This window comes from Coenobita brevimanus, chromosome 91 (assembly GCF_032717465.1).
Source record: "Coenobita brevimanus isolate Jiangsu-jjx chromosome 91, ASM3271746v2, whole genome shotgun sequence".
In the NCBI taxonomy this organism is placed as follows: Eukaryota; Metazoa; Arthropoda; class Malacostraca; order Decapoda; family Coenobitidae; genus Coenobita; species Coenobita brevimanus.
The window spans coordinates 22,061,055-22,079,861 of record NC_137044.1 but is presented as its reverse complement, the minus strand read 5'-3'; positions in this window follow the sequence as shown (position 1 = coordinate 22,079,861).

Below are 18,807 nucleotides of genomic sequence, written 5' to 3'. Positions count from 1 at the left end.
CTCAATCGATCTCTTAAAACTACCTCTCACAGAATCTGGCGCTGAGTACTTGTTTGTAGCGGTCGACCACTTCTCCCGCTACTGTGTCCTCGTTCCCCTCTCCGACAAGACCGCGAAGAGCGTTGCTCGTGCTCTTGTAGATCACGTAATTTGCCCGTTCAGTACCCCTCATACCATTCTTACTGACAACGGTACAGAGTTCAACAATAGCTTTCTAGATGAGATCTGTTGCCACTTTCGTATCAGTAAGTGCAATGTCGTGCCTAACCATCTGGCTTCCAATGGCCTTGTCGAACGCCACAACCAAAAAATCTTAGAGTGCCTCAGACATCTAGGCTCCCATAGTTCGTCCTGGGATGACTGGATTCCCCAAGTGGCATCTTCCATCAATAGTTCCATCAATGCATCCATTGCTGAATCTCCCTTCTTCGTCCTTTTTGTTTTTGACAAGGACCTCCCATACTCTCTCTTAGCCTCAAAGCCAGAACCCATCTACAACATGGATGATTATGTTAAACTAAAATTGGCCAACTTCCAGACAATCCACCAGTATGTCCAATCCACTTTGGCTTCCTCTCAGGAGGACATGCTGCAGCGCCAACATAAGTCCGCCTCTCCTATCAGTATCAATGTAGGCGATCTTGTCTTTGCTCATTCCCATACGCGTTCCTCGAAGTTGGATGACAAATTTACAGGGCCCCACCGCGTCTTCACTCAACAAGGCAACAAATTTCACCTGCAAGACCTGTCCACTAGGGACACCAGATGGGTCCACGTCAATGACTTAAAGCGCGCACCCCGTGGCCTCGTGTTGGAAGAGTCACTTCCACAACCTCCTGCCCCCTCTTCCTCTCTTCCCATCCTTCAGTCTACCTTGTCTCCACCTATCCCTCAGTCTCCTTCCTCTCCATCTCCACCTGCTCATTCATCAATCAATCAATATTGGTCCAAACTGCGCTCTGCCCATCAACCTCTTCACGACCTCCCCCATTAACTCTACCCTGATTTTCTAGGTACGAGGTTAGCGATCTCCCTGCTGGCAGTGCTGACCCTCTTGGGGTCTGGGTCAGGTCAGGACGATGGTGGAGTACGTCCCGGGGCCTTGGTCGGCTCAGGAGGCGAGGTCTCCTTACGCTACGATCTTGCGCCCCTGGCCGACGTAGCCATTGCCCTACCTGCCTACGCGCACCAGCTCCACGGAATCAGGAACCATCTCACGGCCCTCATGGGGACACACAACCCGAATGAGTATCTCTATAACCTTTTCCTCCCACTCTCCTGGCAGTTGCAATACATAAGTAACAGATTCACTGAGCTCAATGACACATTTTCCATTCCGACACCCGTGGGTCGTTCTCGTGTGAAACGAGGTCTCTTCGACTTCGGCGGTGAGATTCTGAGTGGCTTGTTTGACGTTGCTACAGCCCGTGACATTTCTGGCTTCAAATCTGATCTCACTCATTTAGCTTCAGCCCTAGAATCACAACGCTGAGTCATTAAAATCCAACACACTATGTTACAGAAGCTCACAACCCAACTCAATGAAGTCACGTCCACTCTAAACAATTTCACAGATATCTTACAACGCCACCTTTCAGATCTCAACGTTATCTCTCAGTTCTTCTACCTCAAACTCAACATGGATAATCTCCAACTGGCCGTTGACTCTCTTCTGTCTCAAGTCTCTAACTTGGTTCGTATCCTGGTCGATGCTATCAATGGACGTGTCACTGCCGACTTAGTACCTGTCTCAGCTCTCCTTTCTGTCCTGGAATGGGCTCACTCCACCTTCGGTCTCTCCCCAGTCCTCCCTTACTCTTCCCTTGAATATTATTATCCTGTTCTCGAAGCCACTCTTCTCACTACATACGTCGTCGTCCATATTTCTCTCCGTTCTGCCATAACCTTTAACCTTTTCCACATCATTCCCTTCCCTTTCCGCCTCAACAACTCCTTGTTACAGGTATCTGTTCCTTCAGAATATTTCCTCCTCTCCCATGATCATCTTTCCGTTGCCTTCCTTTCTTCCACAGACCTCCAGCAATGTTCCTCCCTTACTCCGACCTCTCGTCTCTGTGCTGCCCACCTTTTCGCTATCTTCCCTAGCAGTGCTACACCCTGTGAGTCTGCTTTAGTTTGCAACCATTCCATTTACTCGGCCTGTTCTTTTGTCCCAGCTCCTGACCTCCCGGTCCACCATGCTCACCTCAACCATGTCCAGTATTTCTTCTTTGCTGTTCCCATCTCTGTCACAATCATGTGTCCTGGTTCTTCCGTTCGCTCCGTCCCCGCTAGTGGTCTTTACAAGGCACCTGACTATTGTACCGTCAAATCAGAGTCCGTCATCACTTAAGCCACTCGCTATCACCAAGCTGTTCGTAATCACTCCTATGGCATCTTTCAACCACTCAACATGCCTTCTACCCTACCATCTGCCAACATTACCATCACCTCCCCTAACTTGCGGATGCTCACCTTCCTCAATGACAGTGATTTCATTATGGATCAGTTCTCTCTGGCCTTCAGCCGTTCATGGGTTCATCCAACAGTTGTGTTTCCCCCTGTGGTTATCGCTTTCATAGGTTTTCTACTCATCATCTGTGCAGTGCATTGTTGTGTCAGAAAAATGGAACGTCGACTCCAGGAAATCAGAGTCGCTACCAGCATAGTACGCCCTACACACGACGTAGAAACTCCCCGTACTTAGTGCCCTCGCATTCCGTGACTACCATTGCCATATACCATTTAACCAAACTGTGAACAGCACTCTTCCTACTAGAAAATGATGGTATTTCTTTAATGCATTACTGAGTGACAGTGTATCCTACAGAAAATACAAAAAAAAAAAAAAATGAAGAACAACAATAGAACTCTCATATCTACTCCTTGTTTATCATGTATCAAACTATTATTGTGTACTTCCCATTATGTTTATATATACCTTCGACCCTTACTGGATTTGTACCTATTATTCCTTGTATATCTTATATGTATATATCCTTCTAATTCCCTCCCCTCAACATGGCCATGTCTCCCCTACTGCCCCTGTATCATACTTATCCCTTGTACAAACCTCCCGGTCCTGCCTTACTCCTATAATTAAACACCATTTAACTCCCGGTGTCAGGAGACAACGTCTCAGCTACCCGGGGGAGTAGTGTACCCCCTCCACAATATGTCTACCCCCGATGTATATATGTCCCCCCCCAATGCATACATGCCCCCACTAATCTTGCTAGGTCAGCATCCTTTCCCACGCCTGAAGACGGCGTTATTGCATCAGTTTTTAACAGACAGCCGACACGGGCAGACTGTTTTACTGTGAGCTTGTAATAAACTCCTTATCTAGCTGTTTGTACACGGAGTTTCTATCACCAAAGTATTGCAAGTTACATTAGGTTCCAGAGACCCCCGCATAAGGCAAATTCCGAGGATACTCAAGTCATCATCACAAAATAGCATATTACTTCCACATAAGCTAAAGCACATCCCTGAAAAAATAAAAACATACTTTAAAATATTACAAATACATATTAACACTCACCAAATGACTGTGTTCTCTTCATAACCTTCGTACAATGATGACGAATTCTGTATGACGATGATGATTGCTGTATAGATGACGATGATTGCTTTATGATGACGACGATGACTGTAGTGCAGTTCCTACAGTGCCAACGTGGTGAGGCGACGAGATGCGTGGAGGCACTGTACAGTAGGTAAGCTGTGAGTCTAGTCTGACCCTGTTCTCTGCCAATGATAACACATTACGCTCCCTCTTTGGCTTACAAGGGTTGCTTTTATCCTTTACTTGTTTCTTGGGAGCCATTTTTCACTTACACAATGAAAGTACTGTAGAGCTGTAAACACGAGAAGGGTGACGACGACGTAGGCAGAAAACTGACTGGTGTTTACAATAAGGCTGGCGGAGTGGTGGGCAGTGTTCCCAAGCAGAAATCTTCAAAAGCGCTAAGCTGAACTTTAAAACACGCTAAACTATAGGTAAACAGTTCAAATTTTCGGCCTAAATTGGACTTCAAAATGCGCTAGATATAGAAGAAAATCTAATATTTTTTGGCGCTAAATTACTATGAAAATCACTAAATCTAGCGCCAAAAGCGCTAAGTTGGCAACTCTAGTGGCGGGAATGCCGGTGGGTGCGGGTATGCTAAATGTAGCAACAAAAGAAGTGTGTGTTGCAAGCCATTTTCAAATTAAATTACGGTGTATAGTACAGTTTAAATTTAAGTTTGATCCGTGGAAGCTTAAATCCGCAGATGGAAATTCCACGGATAACAAGGGTCTACTCTCTCTCTCTCTCTCGCTCTCTCTCTCTCTCTACATATATATATATATATATATATATATATATATATATATTGTTACATAGCCTATGATTTCATCATGCTTTGTATAATTCTAACGTACAGTATGCTGCATGTTTGATCACGATTCGCCTCATGGCTTCCATAGTGACCAAGCTTCCGTGTTCTAAATCACTCCCCCCTTCTCCTCCCTTATAGTAGAGTAAGTCGTTCTTTCTGTTGTTCAGAGCAGGAGTGTCAACTCTTTCTCCCCTGTGGCTTCATTTGCGCATCCTTCTTACAAGTTGTATCAAGCTCTGCCGGCCCCTATATAATGAGCTCAGTCTCTGCATTAATTGCCTCTTAGATCTACTCCTCATTTTGTTCACATCTCTGTCCTCCCCTGTACAGTTGTTATTATTTTTGTGAGTGCTCAGGAAGTCTCCAACCATCTAGCTGCTGTGTAATTTGAGTAGAAGTGTTATCACTTTTTTCTTGTACTGTATAGCATAAGGTGTTAATTAGTAGGCCTGGTAAGGTTTTTGTGATTCATGTGGAGTTTTTGATGTCAGCCATTATTGTTAATATTTTGTATCTGTAATAATATATCTTGGATTAACTGAGCATTATCCGGTTTTCTCATTTAATCAGGGCTGACTTAGATAAATTTACTCTTGCTAATTTTGTGTTAATAAAGGCTATTGCAGTTAACCTTATATTTAACCTGATTTTTGCCATTACATTATCCTTATGAGTCCTGAATGTTTAGTTGTTAGTTTGAGCATTAAACTTTAACTTGTAATTTTACCTAACTCTTTTGTTTTGAACCTGGAACTTTGCGGGACAGTAGTGATTTTACTATTCTCACTTGAAGTGTTCAATATCTCTTTCTGTTCCGTAACATAAATTTGGCGATCTCTTATCAGGATATTCACGAAATTATCATGAGGATATTGCTTGATATTTTGTGACTGTGATTTATTCATGATGTCTACTATTACTACGTTGATGAAGCCAAAGATTTTTTGTCAAATGTGCAAAACAGTGTGTGATGTAGAAAACAGAACAAAGAATGAACTTCAGCTTGTTGCTCAACAATTGAGAATTGCTGTTCGCTCTCATCATTCTAAAGATCAAATTGTTGACATGATTAATAAAAACTTGTTTGATGTAATTCCTCCAGATGAGCAAACGCAAATTGAAATAGCTAAGTTACAGCTAGCCCTGCAGGAGGCTCGTGCTAAGGAGGCTGAGTTTCAGGCATGTGCTAAGGAGGCTGAGTCTCAGGCTCGTATTCAGGAGGCACAGGCACAGGCTCAGGAACAAATTGAACTTGCTAGGATTCAGGCAGACCATGAGTATCGCATGAAACAAGGTGGAACTGGATCATCTAGCTCTGATGATTTTGATGTGGCTAAAAATGTTAAACTTGTCCCTCCTTTTAATGAATTTGATTTAACAAAGTATTTTCAGTTGTTTCAGAGAGTAGCTACAGGTTTTAATTGGCCCAAAAAGTATTGGCCAGTACTCCTTCAAACTATTCTCATTAGTAAAGCTCAAGTAACTTATGCATCTCTGCCTCAGGATCAATCTGATAATTATGATGTAGTTAAGAGCTTGATTTTTAAGGCCTATGAGCTTGTTCCTGAAGCCTATTGAGTAAAATTTAGGACAACTTATAAGCAAGATAAGCAATCCCATGTTGAGTATGCAAAAATCAAAGAAGATCTGTTAGAGCAGTGGTTAAATTCTAAGAAAGTGGATTCTGATTTTGATAAATTTAAGCAGATGATTTTGCTGGAGGACTTCAAAAGGTGTATTAATAAAGATGTAAGCCTATATCTTGATGAGAGAAGAATAGATAATTTGTCTGATGCTGCAGTTTTAGCTGATGAATATGTTCTCACTCACAAGAGATATTCTAAAGAAAAAAGGAAAGCTGAGAGTAAGTACGTTGCCTCTACTCAGAGTACAGGTAACAGGAAAGAGAATAAAGATGATGTTTCTCAGGAAGTAAATACCAGCTCCACCTCTAGATTTCAGAAAAGTAAATGTACTTATTGTAGTAAGCTTGGTCATACTACGGAGAAATGTTTCAGGAGACAGCGTGATGTGAACAAAAAGGAGTCTTTAAATATTCAGTCAATTGGTCTAGTGTCCACCCTTGAGAGTTCCCAGAATTCTTTAATTGAGTTAACTGAACCTGCTTTGAGGGGTAAATTAAATTCTCATGATGAAGCTCCTCTTTTGAGCAGTAATGTGGGTGACACTCTCAAGAGTTCATGTGCTAATTTCCTGTCTGATGGTTTTGTCAGTCCTCTGGACAGTAATGACAGGAAATCAGTTAAAATATATCGTGATACAGGTGCTTGCCAATCCCTTATGCTGACCAGTGTTCTAGGCTCTAATGTTAATTCCTCTGATGAAACTGTAATCTTACAAGGTGTAGGGAATAATTACTTCTCTGTCCCTCTGTGCAGAGTGAATTTAGAGTCTGGTTTTGTTAATGGTTCCGTTATGGTTGGGTTGGTTGAGACACTCCCAATGTCAGGTGTAACTTTCTTACTTGGAAATGATATTGGTGGAAGTCAAGTGTGTCCAGCTTCTCAATTGTCTAGTGAACCAGTGACTGCGACCCAGGATTGTGATATCCCTGACGTGTTCTCTGCATGTGCTGTCACTGGGGCTAGGTCTGGGGTTGCTGGTGACTTGGAGGATAATGATGATGATGATGTTATCCTAGCTGACACTTTTCTTGCTAATTTGGACCACTCACCAGATGAGGCAGTACCCCGTAGTGTTGATAATTTGTCTCGTCAAGAGTTGGTTGAGTTGCAGGTTGCTGACCCTGAGTTGAAAGGTCTAGCTAACTCTGCTTGCAGTGAGGAAGAGTCAGCTGGTGCTTCTACTTGTTATTATATAAAGTCAGGAGTACTTATGAGGAAGTGGAGACCCCTCAACAGCATCAGCCGACTGTGAATGGGAGGTTGTACATCAAGTTGTCATCCCTCGTGTTTGTAGGCAGGATATCATTAGAGTGGCTCATGATTCCAGTTTGGCAGGACACCTTGGAGTGAGGAAGACTGTGGCACGCATTTTGAAACACTTCTACTGGCCAGGTATCTTCAGAGATGTTTCCTGGTATTGTAAGTCTTGTCACACCTGTCAAGTTGTGGGGAAGTGTAATCAGACCGAAAAGGTTGCACCTCTAGTTCCCATTCCTCCTTTTGAGGCGCCATTCACCCGTGTGTTGGTGGATATTGTGGGCCCTCTTCCGAAGACTTCTTCAGGATTTTCTTATGTGTTGACCATGATTGATATGGCTACTCGTTATCCTGAAGCCATTCCACTTAGAAATATCTCAGCAAAGAACGTGGTTAAGGAAATGCTAGGGTTCTTCACAAAGTTTGGTCTGCCCACGGAGGTACAGTCAGACCGAGGAAGTAATTTCATGTCAAATGTTTTCAAGCAGTCTCTGAAAGAGTTGGGAATCACCCAGGTCATGTCTTCAGCTTACCATCCCCAGACCCAAGGAGCGTTGGAGAGATATCATCAAACACTCAAATCGATGCTCAAGAAATACTGTTTGGAACATCAGAAAGACTGGGATAAAGGTCTTCTATTCGTTGTATTTGCCGCAAGAGAATCTCCAAATGAATCGCTGGGCTTCTCACCCTTTGAACTACTGTTGGGCCATGAAGTAAGAGGACCCCTTAAGCTACTCAAGGAATGCTGGCTGTCGGAGGAAGATGACGTCAACCTGCTGGAGTATGTGATGAAGTTCAAAGAACGACTGTCCACTGCTTTACAGCTGGCGAGAGAGAATTTAGGAGATGCTCAGGAGAAGATGAAGACTTGGTATGATAAGAAGTCCAGGTTACGCCACTTTCAGCCAGAAGATCAGGTTTTGATTCTGCTACCGGTGCATGGGCAACCTCTTCAAGCCAAGTTTAGTGGTCCTTATTTCGTGGAGAAGAAACTCAGTGATGTCAATTATGTCATCGCCACACCAGATCGTAGAAAGAACAAGCAACTTTGTCACATCAACATGCTAAAATTATATCACAAGCGGGACAAAAATAACCCAGTCTGCACTGTAGTTGTTCCACCCGAGTCTGCAAGTGAAGTTCTCCCATGCAGCATGAGCCTGAGTGATAGTTTGGGGAAGAATCCTGATATCATGAATGATCTCCAGACTAAGCTTTCTCATCTAGCTCCCGAGGAAAGGCAGGAGTTTTCGGCATTACTGCAGGAGTACCCGCAAGTGTTCCATGCCACTCCAGGAAGAACCACTGTGTTGATGCATGATGTCAATGTTGGAGACGCAAAGCCAATTAAACTGCCTCCTAACCGTGTGAACCCAGTGAAAGTTCCTCTCATCCAGAAGGAGCTTGGCTACCTGTTGGACCACAAGATGTTTGAGCCCTGTCAGAGCGAGTGGGGTTCTCCTGTCACTCTAGTCCCTAAGTCAGGTGGGTCACAGCGGCTTTCCATCGACTACAGACGTGTTAATCAGATAACCAAAACAGACACTTATCCTCTCCCTCGCGTGGAAGATTGCATAGACAAGATCGGAAAGGCTGTATACATAAGTAAGTTTGATTTGTTAAAGGGATACTGGCAAGTACCTATGACTGAACATGCTAGGGAGATCTCATGTTTTGTAACAATAGGAAAGACTTTTGCATGTTCTGTAATGCCATATGGTATGAAGAATGCACCAACCACTTTTCAGAAGCTCATGTATGTTGTAACAGAGGGTTTGGCAGGGTGTGTTGTTTATATTGATGATGTATTAATCTTCAGTGACAACTGGAAAGATCACCTATGCCATGTCAGTAAATTTCTTGAGCGTTTGGTTCAGGCTAATCTTGTAGCTAATTTATCAAAGTGTGAGTTTGGTCAAGCTAAAGATTAGTACCTTGGGTACGTAATTGGGGATGGACATGTTGCACCACCAGGAGCTAAGGTTCAGGTTATAAGTGATCTTCCCAGACCTAAAAGTAGGAAAGAGCTACAAAGATTTTTGGGAATGGTGGGTTATTACAGGAGATTTGTTCTTAACTTTTCAATTCTTGTATCATCACTTACAGACCTACTGAAAAAGGGAGTTAAATTTGTCTGGACCGATAACTGTGAATCCTCTTTCAGTAAACTTAAAGCTATCCTATTAAGTCAGCCAGTGCTCGCTACTTCAAATTTTGCTAAGCCTTTTAAGATGGCTGTTGATGCAAGTGATACAGGATCTGGGGCTGTTTTGCTGCAAGAGGATGATCAGGGTATTGAACACCCTGTATCTTATTACAGTAAGAAGTTCACTCCACCTCAAAAGAACTACTCAACTATTGAGAAAGAGCTTTTGGCCTTGATTTTGTGTTTACAGCATTTTTCATTTTATTTGTGTTCTGGTTTTGACCCCATAGTCATTTATACCGATCATAACCCACTGAAATTCCTTAGTAAGTTTAAAGATAAAAATCAGAGATTGACAAGATGGAGTCTACTTCTGGAGTATTCATTAGACATACAACATGTCAAGGGGAAAGAAAATGTTATTGCAGATTGCTTATCTAGACTTTAGACCAGCGGTTCCCAACCTGGGAGCCATGGCCCCCAAGGGGGCCATGGGACATTGACTGGGGGGCCATGGGCCTTATTGGTAATATAAGATACTATAAGGTATTTGGTCTGGGTAAAACCTGACAGAAATCAAGTATGAAATATACCTTACTGTGCTAGTTTAGCCTTAAGTATATTGAGGTAATTACCGTTTTCTGCACAATATCAAATATTAAAATTATATAAATATACGATCTGAGTTATATAGGGGCCATGGAGCTTCTCATAATTTTCTCGGGGGGCCACAGGACCAAAAAGGTTGGGAACCACTGCTTTAGACAGATTGTTTTAGAGTACTAAGAAATTTCCTTTGTAATTTTTTTTTTTTTTTGTGGGAGGTGTTACATAGCCTATGATTTCATCATGCTTTGTATAATTCTAACGTACAGTATGCTGCATGTTTGATCACGATTCGACTCGTGGCTTCCATAGTGACCAAGCTTCCGTGTTCTAAATCACTCCCCCCTTCTCCTCCCATATAGTAGAGTAAGTCGTTCTTTCTGTTGTTCAGAGCAGGAGTGTCAACTCTTTGTCCCCTATGGCTTCATTTGCGCGTCCTTCTTACAAGTTGTATCAAGCTCTGCTGGCCCCTATATAATGAGCTCAGTCTCTGCATTAACGGCCACTTAGATCTACTCCTCATTTTGTTCACATCTCTGTCCTCCCCGGTACAGTTATTATTTTTGTGAGTGCTCAGGAAGTCTCCAACCATCTAGCTGCTGTGTAACTTGAGTAGAAGTGTTATTACTTTTTTCTTGTACTGTATAGTATAAGGTGTTGGTTCGTAGGCCTGGTAAGGTTTTTGTGATTCATGTGGAGTTTTTGATGTCAGCCATTATTGATAATATTTTGTATCTGTAATAATATATCTTGCATTAACTGAGCATTATCCGGTTTTCTCATTTTATCAGGGCTGACTTAAATAAATTTACTCTTGCTAATTTTGTGTTAATAGAGGCTATTGCAGTTAACCTTATATTTAACCTGTTTTTTGCCATTACATTATCCTTATGAGTCCTGAATGTTTAGTTGTTAGTTTGAGCATTAAACTTTAACTTGTAATTTTACCTAACTCTTTTGTTTTGTACCTGGAACTTTGCGAGACAGTAGTGATTTTACCATTCTCACTTGAAGTGTTCATTATCTCTTTCTGTTCCGTAACAATATATATATATATATATATATATATATATATATATATATATATATATATATATATATATATATATATATATATTCCCAGACGCCTGAATTCCGTTTGGGGTGACCACAAACAATTCGCCTCCAAGTCGCCCTGTCCCCCGCCATTTCACTGCCCTGCTCCCAACTCACACACCCCTCTCTCATATACCTCTCCACCCCATCCCTCCATCTCATCCTCGGCCTCCCCCTTCCTCTTTCCCCCTCCACCTCACTCACATACACTCTATTCGTCAGTCTTTCACCCTCCATCCTCTCCACATGGCCAAACCACCTCAGTGTGTTCCTCATAACGCTTCCTATCACATCCACATCAACACCACAACGCTCCTTTATATCATCATTCGTCAGCCTGTCTTTCCATGTGACTCCACAGGTTCCTCTTAAATAACTCATTTCCACTGCTCTCACTCTTGACTTGTGTCCTTCCAACAACGTCCAAGCTTCACTTCCGTACGTTAGAGTTGGTATCACAATACTGTCATGTAGTAACTTTTTCACTTCCATGCTCACTTCCCTGTTTCTTATCACTGCTTTCAAAGAACCAGCAACCTTTCTTCCCTGCTATACCCTTTCAAGCACATCACCCTCCAAACCTCCATCCTTACTCATCACACTACCCAAGTACTTAAACGTACTCACATTTTCCAATTCCTCACCATCCAACCTCACTGTACATTCACTGACTTCACCTCTCTCAAAGACCATCACTTTACTCTTCCCTACATTCACCTTTAGATTCCGTTTCTTACACACTCTCCCAAACTCATCCACCAAGCCTTGCAGCTCCCCTTCGTCTTCACTTAACAACACAGTATCATCTGCAAACAACAGTACAGGGAGTTTCCAAACACTATCCTCTCTCACCAGGACCACTCCAACATCCACAACCCTACCTTGTACCTCTTTTATTACCCCATCCATGTACAGATTGAACAACCATGGTGACATGACAGATCCCTGTTTCAACCCAACTTTCAAAGAGAAAAATTCACTTAGTTCACCATCCACACGCACTGCAGCCTTCGCACCATCGTACATACTCTTCAGAGCATTCAACAACTTCCCATCCTATCCATATATTCTTAACACTTTCCACAATCCTTGTCTATCCACCCTGTCATATGCTGTCTCCAAATCCATGAAAGCCGCATACAATTTCTTTCCCTTCTCTAGAAACTTTTCCACTAAAGATTTAAGAATGAACATCTGATCTACACAACCTCTTCCCTTCCTAAAGCCTCCCTGTTCTTCTCCAACTAATTTCTCTGTTCTTTCTCTAACTCTGTCAATAAGTATCCAACCATACACTTTTCCTATTATACTAAGAAGACAAATGCCCCTATGATTACCACACACTTCTTTTTCCCCTTTTCCTTTATACAAGGGAATAATTATACCTGACTTCCAATCCTCCGGGACTCTACCTTCCTCCCAGGCCAATCTGCACATCTTCCACATCCATTCTACTACTATCTCTCCCCCATGCTTCAGCATTTCACCACACACGCCATCAATTCCTGGGGCTTTCCCCATTTTAACTTTCTTCATTGCTTCCACAACTTCTATCCTACTGATTTCTTCATGTCTTCTCACCTCCCTCCTTCTCCCAGCCATTCCCCAGCCACTTATACTTGCACTACTTCCATCCTCTACGTTCAACAATTCCGTAAAGTGTTCTCTCCATCTTGTCACTTTTTCTCCCTTCTCCACTAGTAATCTACCATTTTTATCTTTCACTACCCTGCTAATTTCACTTCGACCCTGTCTTACTCTTTTCACCTCTTTCCAGAACATTTTCTTACAGTCCCTCCACTTTACACTCAAATTCCTTCCAAATTCCTCATCCACCCTCTTCTTACTCTCTCTTACTAATCTTTTCACCTCTCTCTTTCTTTCTACATATAACTCTCTCTTCCGCCTCTCAACTTCTTCCACGCCCCTATTTCTCATCCATTCATTGTATGCTTTCTTCTTTTGTGCCACAGCCTGTTTCACCTCTTCAGTCCACCACGCTGTTCCTTGCACCCCCCTCCGTCTTCTCCTTCCACACACCACATCACATGCTGCACAATTTTCTTCTGTAAATATCCTACACACACCTTCCACGTCTTCCATCTGCTCCAATTCATATTTGCCCAATCGTTCCTCCACTTCTCTCTTATACTCTGCCTTTTTCTCATCCTCTTGTAACCTTTCCACTCTCCTTGCAACTACTCCTTCCTCTCGTCTTTCCCTTCTTCTATTCCTCCATCTTTCTTGAATTCTAATTCTGGCCACCACCAAGTAGTGGTCAGAAAGTCCACTCCCCCAACCTCTATACACTCTTGCATCCATTACACATCTTCGCATCCTTTCATCCCCACACACATAATCAATCATTGCCTTCCTTTCATTCAGTTCACCACCCACCCTTCTCATCACTCGCCATGTATACCTGTGGATCATTTTATGCCTGAAGAGGGTATTGGCTATCACCAACCCCCTCCCAGCAAAAATGTCCACTAATGCACTGCCATTCTCATCTATCTCAGCAGGCACACCCCACTCACCGACTCTTCCATCCACCTTCACATTCCCAACTTTACCATTCATATCACCAGTCAAAAACACTCTCTCATTCCTTCCAAACTTTTCTATGCACACTTCTACATTTGTCTAGAACTCTTCTCTCACTCTTCTAGCACGATATTGCGTTGGCGCATACACACACACACAATCGTCCACATTTGTATTCCAACTTTCAACTTTACCCACACAATCCTTGACCCAACTGATCCATACTGTCTTATGCTCCTCTTCCATCTTTTACTCACAACTATACATGCCTCTTCCTTTGCCCCCTCATTCTCACCTACTCCTGCACATAAACCCCATCCATACTCCCATTCTCTCACACTTTCTCCCCTCCATTTTGTTTCAGTTATTCCACGTACATCCACTTTCGCACCCTCAACCACCTGGACAATCACTCTCTCTTTCACCTCATCATTCGCTCCCCTTACATTCCACGTTCCGATAACCATGTCCTTTGCCCGGTCCTTGGTCGTCATTGTTTGGTCAGTCCTTGTCCGAGGCTTCTTGTCTGTTTTTTTAGTTAGTTGTTTTCCGGGGAGGAACACTAACCCTCCACCAACCCGTTTAGTCGCCTTTTACGACAAGCAGGGATACTGGGGGAGTATTCTTGAAAAAAAAAAAACCTACCTCCAGGGGTATATATATATATATATATATATATATATATATATATATATATATATATATATATATATATATTTTTACGGAACAGAGAGAGATAATGAACACTTCAAGTGAGAATACTAAAAACACTACTGTCCCGCAAAGTTCCAGGTACAAAACAAAAGAGTTAGGCAAAATTACAAGTTAAAGTTTAATGCTCAAACTAACAACTAAACACTCAGGACTCATAAGGATAATGTAATGGCAAAAAACAGGTTAAATATATGGTTACCTGCAATAGCCTCTATTAACACGAAATTAGCAAGAGTAAATTTATCTAAGTCAGCCCTGATAAAATGAGAAAACCGGATAATGCTCAGTAATGCAAGATATATTATTACAGATACAAAATATTATTAACAATGGCTGACATCAAAACTCCACATGAATCACAAAAAATCTCACCAGGCCTACGAATCAACACCTTATGCTATACAGTACAAGAAAAAATGTAATAACACTTATACTCAAATTACACAGCAGCTAGATGGTTGGAGACTTCCTGAGCACTCACAAAAATAATAACAACTGTACAGGGGAGGACAGAGATGTGAACAAAATGAGGAGTAGATCTAAGTGGCCGTTAATGCAGAGACTGAGCTCATTATATAGGGGCCAGCAGAGCTTCATACAACTTGTAAGAAGGACGCGCAAATGAAGCCATAGGGGACAAAGAGTTGACACTCCTGCTCTGAACAACAGAAAGAACGACTTACTCTACTATAAGGGACGAGACGGGGGAAGTGAGGTAGAACACGGAAGCTTGGTCACTATGGAAGCCACGAGGCGAATCGTGATCAAACATGCAGCATACTGTACGTTAGAATTATACAAAGCATGATGAAATCATAGGCTATGTAACACCTCCCCACAAAAAAAAAAAAAAAAAATACAAAGGAAATTTCTTATTACTCGAAAATAATCTGTCTAAAGTCTAGATAAGCAATCTGCAATAACATTTTCTTTCCCCTTGACATGTTGTATGTCTAATGAATACTCCTGAAGAAGTAGACTCCATCTTGTCAATCTCTGATTTTTATCTTTAAACTTACTAAGGAATTTCAGTGGGTTATGATCGGTATAAATGACTATGGGGTCAAAACCAGAACACAAATAAAATGAAAAATGCTGTAAACCCAAAATCAAGGCCAAAAGCTCTTTCTCAATAGTTGAGAAGTTCTTTTGAGGTGGAGTGAACTTCTTACTGTAATAAGATACAGGGTGTTCAATACGCTGATCATCCTCTTGCAGCAAAACAGCCCCAGATCCTGTATCACTTGCATCAACAGCCATCTTAAAAGGCTTAGCAAAATTTGGAGTAGCGAGCACTGGCTGACTTAATAGGATAGCTTTAAGTTTACTGAAAGAGGATTCACAGTTATCGGTCCAGACAAATTTAACTCCCTTTTTCAGTAGGTCTGTAAGTGGTGATACAAGAATTAAAAAGTTAAGAACAAATCTCCTGTAATAACCTACCATTCCCAAAAATCTTTGTAGCTCTTTCCTACTTTTAGGTCTGGGAAGATCACTTATAACCTGAACCTTAGCTCCTGGTGGTGCAACATGTCCATCCCCAATTACGTACCCAAGGTACTAATCTTTAGCTTGACCAAACTCACACTTTGATAAATTAGCTACAAGATTAGCCTGAACCAAACGCTCAAGAAATTTACTGACATGGCATAGGTGATCTTTCCAGTTGTCACTGAAGATTAATACATCATCAATATAAACAACACACCCTGCCAAACCCTCTGTTACAACATTCATGAGCTTCTGAAATGTGGCTGGTCCATTCTTCATACCATATGGCATTACAGAGCATGCAAAAGTCTTTCCTAGTGTTACAAAACATGAGATCTCCCTAGCACGTTCAGTCATAGGTACTTGCCAGTATCCCTTTAACAAATCAAACTTACTTATGTACCTAGCCTTTCCGATCTTGTCTATGCAATCTTCCACGCGAGGGAGAGGGTAAGTGTCTGTTTTGGTTATCTGATTAACAAGTCTGGAGTCGATGCAAAGCCACCCACCTGGCTTAGGGACTAGAGTGACAGGAGAACCCCACTCGCTCTGACAAGGCTCAATCATCTTGTGGTCCAACAGGTAGCCAAGCTCCTTCTGGATGAGAGGAACTTTCACTGGGTTCACACGGTAAGGAGGCAGTTTAATTGGCTTTGCGTCTCCAACATCGACATCATGCATCAACACAGTGGTTCTTCCTGGAGTGGCACGGAACACTTGCGGGTACTCCTGCAGTAATGTCGAAAACTCCTGCCTTTCCTCGGGAGCTAGATGAGAAAGCTTAGTCTGGAGATCATTCATGATATCAGGATTCTTCCCCAAACTATCACTCAGGCTCATGCTGCATGGGAGAACTTCACTTGCAGACTCGGGTGGAACAGCTACAGTGCAGACTGGGTTATTTTCGTCCCGCCTGTGATATAACTTTAGCATGTTGATGTGACAAAGTTGCTTGTTCTTTCTACAATCTGGTGTGGCGATAACATAGTTGACATCACTGAGTTTCTTCTCCACGAAATAAGGACCACTAAACTTGGCTTGAAGAGGTTACCCATGCACCGGTAGCAGAATCAAAACCTGATCTCTGGCTGAAAGTGGTGTAACCTGGACTTCTTATCATACCAAGTCTTCATCTTCTCCTGAGCAGCTCCTAAATTCTCTCTCGCCAGCTGTAAAGCAGTGGACAGCCGTTCTTTGAACTTCATCACATACTCCAGCAGGTTGACGTCATCTTCCTCCGACAGCCAGCATTCCTTGAGTAGCTTAACCCGCCCCGTCCTGGCAACTTTTCGACCACTGGTACCCCCCAATCCCGGGCAATTTTCGACCTTTTTTTTTTTTGCTTAAACTTTCGCTTTTGGTCAGAAACAATGGCCGGTGGCAAAGAAAGTGGTCCCTGGGGTCCCTAATTAGCTTAACCAGGTATGCGTTCGTCCCACCTGGTCCCGTGTTCTCCCTATGCGGTGTGAGCATCAAACGTTTTCTATGGTATTATAAGTTTGGGAAACCAATGAAAGTAAGTAGAAATGAATTTATTACAAACATAAAAACATGTGATAAAAGAGTATATTGGATTTTATACAAAAATAGAGCAGAAATAACCATTGTACCATCGTGAGAAACGAGCAAAATCGGCCAACTTGGTTCCGATGAATCGCTAACATTCTAAATTCATGATACATATAATTTTTTTTACTTACATAATACTTCTACAATAACATTATACCATTTTACAATATATTGAACTGTTTTTACGTATTCACAGGCCTTTTGATAACATTTAGCGTAATGCTAGCGCTAAATTACGTAGTGAGTGAACTCGCTGTGACTGATGTTTCAACTCGTATTGTGCTTTTTCTACTAACATAATACCTTTCTAATATTATTATACACTTTTCAACTTTATATAACTGTTTTGAGATTATTTCAGGCCTTACGTAAATATATATCGTTAATATTAGCGCATAGTAACACACACGGTGAAGTCGCTATGACAACTAATTCAACTTACAACCTATTTTTTTACTTATATAATTATTCTACACTAACATTGCACATGTAAACACTTGATATAATTGATATTACATCATTTCTGAACGTACGATGGAACTTAGCGTCATATTTGCGCGTACTTACACAGGGAGTGTTATCGCGATATCATTTGTTTCATCTTACACAAGTAATCAACTTATAAAATACCTTACTGCTAACATTACAACATCATCCACTGTATATAATTCCTATCACATACTTACTGACCAGAATGTGGGTGTACTCGTGACATCAATTATGACAACTTACAGTAATGTTCAACTTATACGTTTTATTCATGCTAACATTACACCCGTTTCCACTTTATTTCCTTGCTATCACATATTTACTGACCAGATTTACACAGTGGGTGTAGTTTTGATAACAATTCTTTCCACTTACACTAATTCTCATCTTATACATTACTTTTCTGAAAAAATAACACCCGTTTCAACTTTATATTTGACTTAGCACCTACTGACTGGCCTTACCATTATCATGAGCGTCATTTCGCCTTCCCACACAGTTTCAGAAGTGTACGAGATTATGATATTCCTTGAAACAAGGCTGAAGGCACAACGCAACATTGCACTCGACACACTCGTATCTTGTGTCTTTTCTCTGCGTTGATGGTCTGACTGTCGAGTGCTTACATACATGGCAGCGACGCTGGGGTTTACGACGGTTTGGTTCGGAAGGGATTGCAGCTGGGGTAGTGGCGGGCTGCAAGACGTAGGGGAGTCTGAGCAGCACGGGGGGCGCGGGGGCGGTGTGGGGGTCTTTCCTGGGCATGCTTGGCGATTATTTCACGTGCCAGCTCCCTCACAAACCCCTCAAAGGTCTCGGATACTCCGGTGGTCATTGCGTGCAGGTAGTGGGCGTTCAGGAC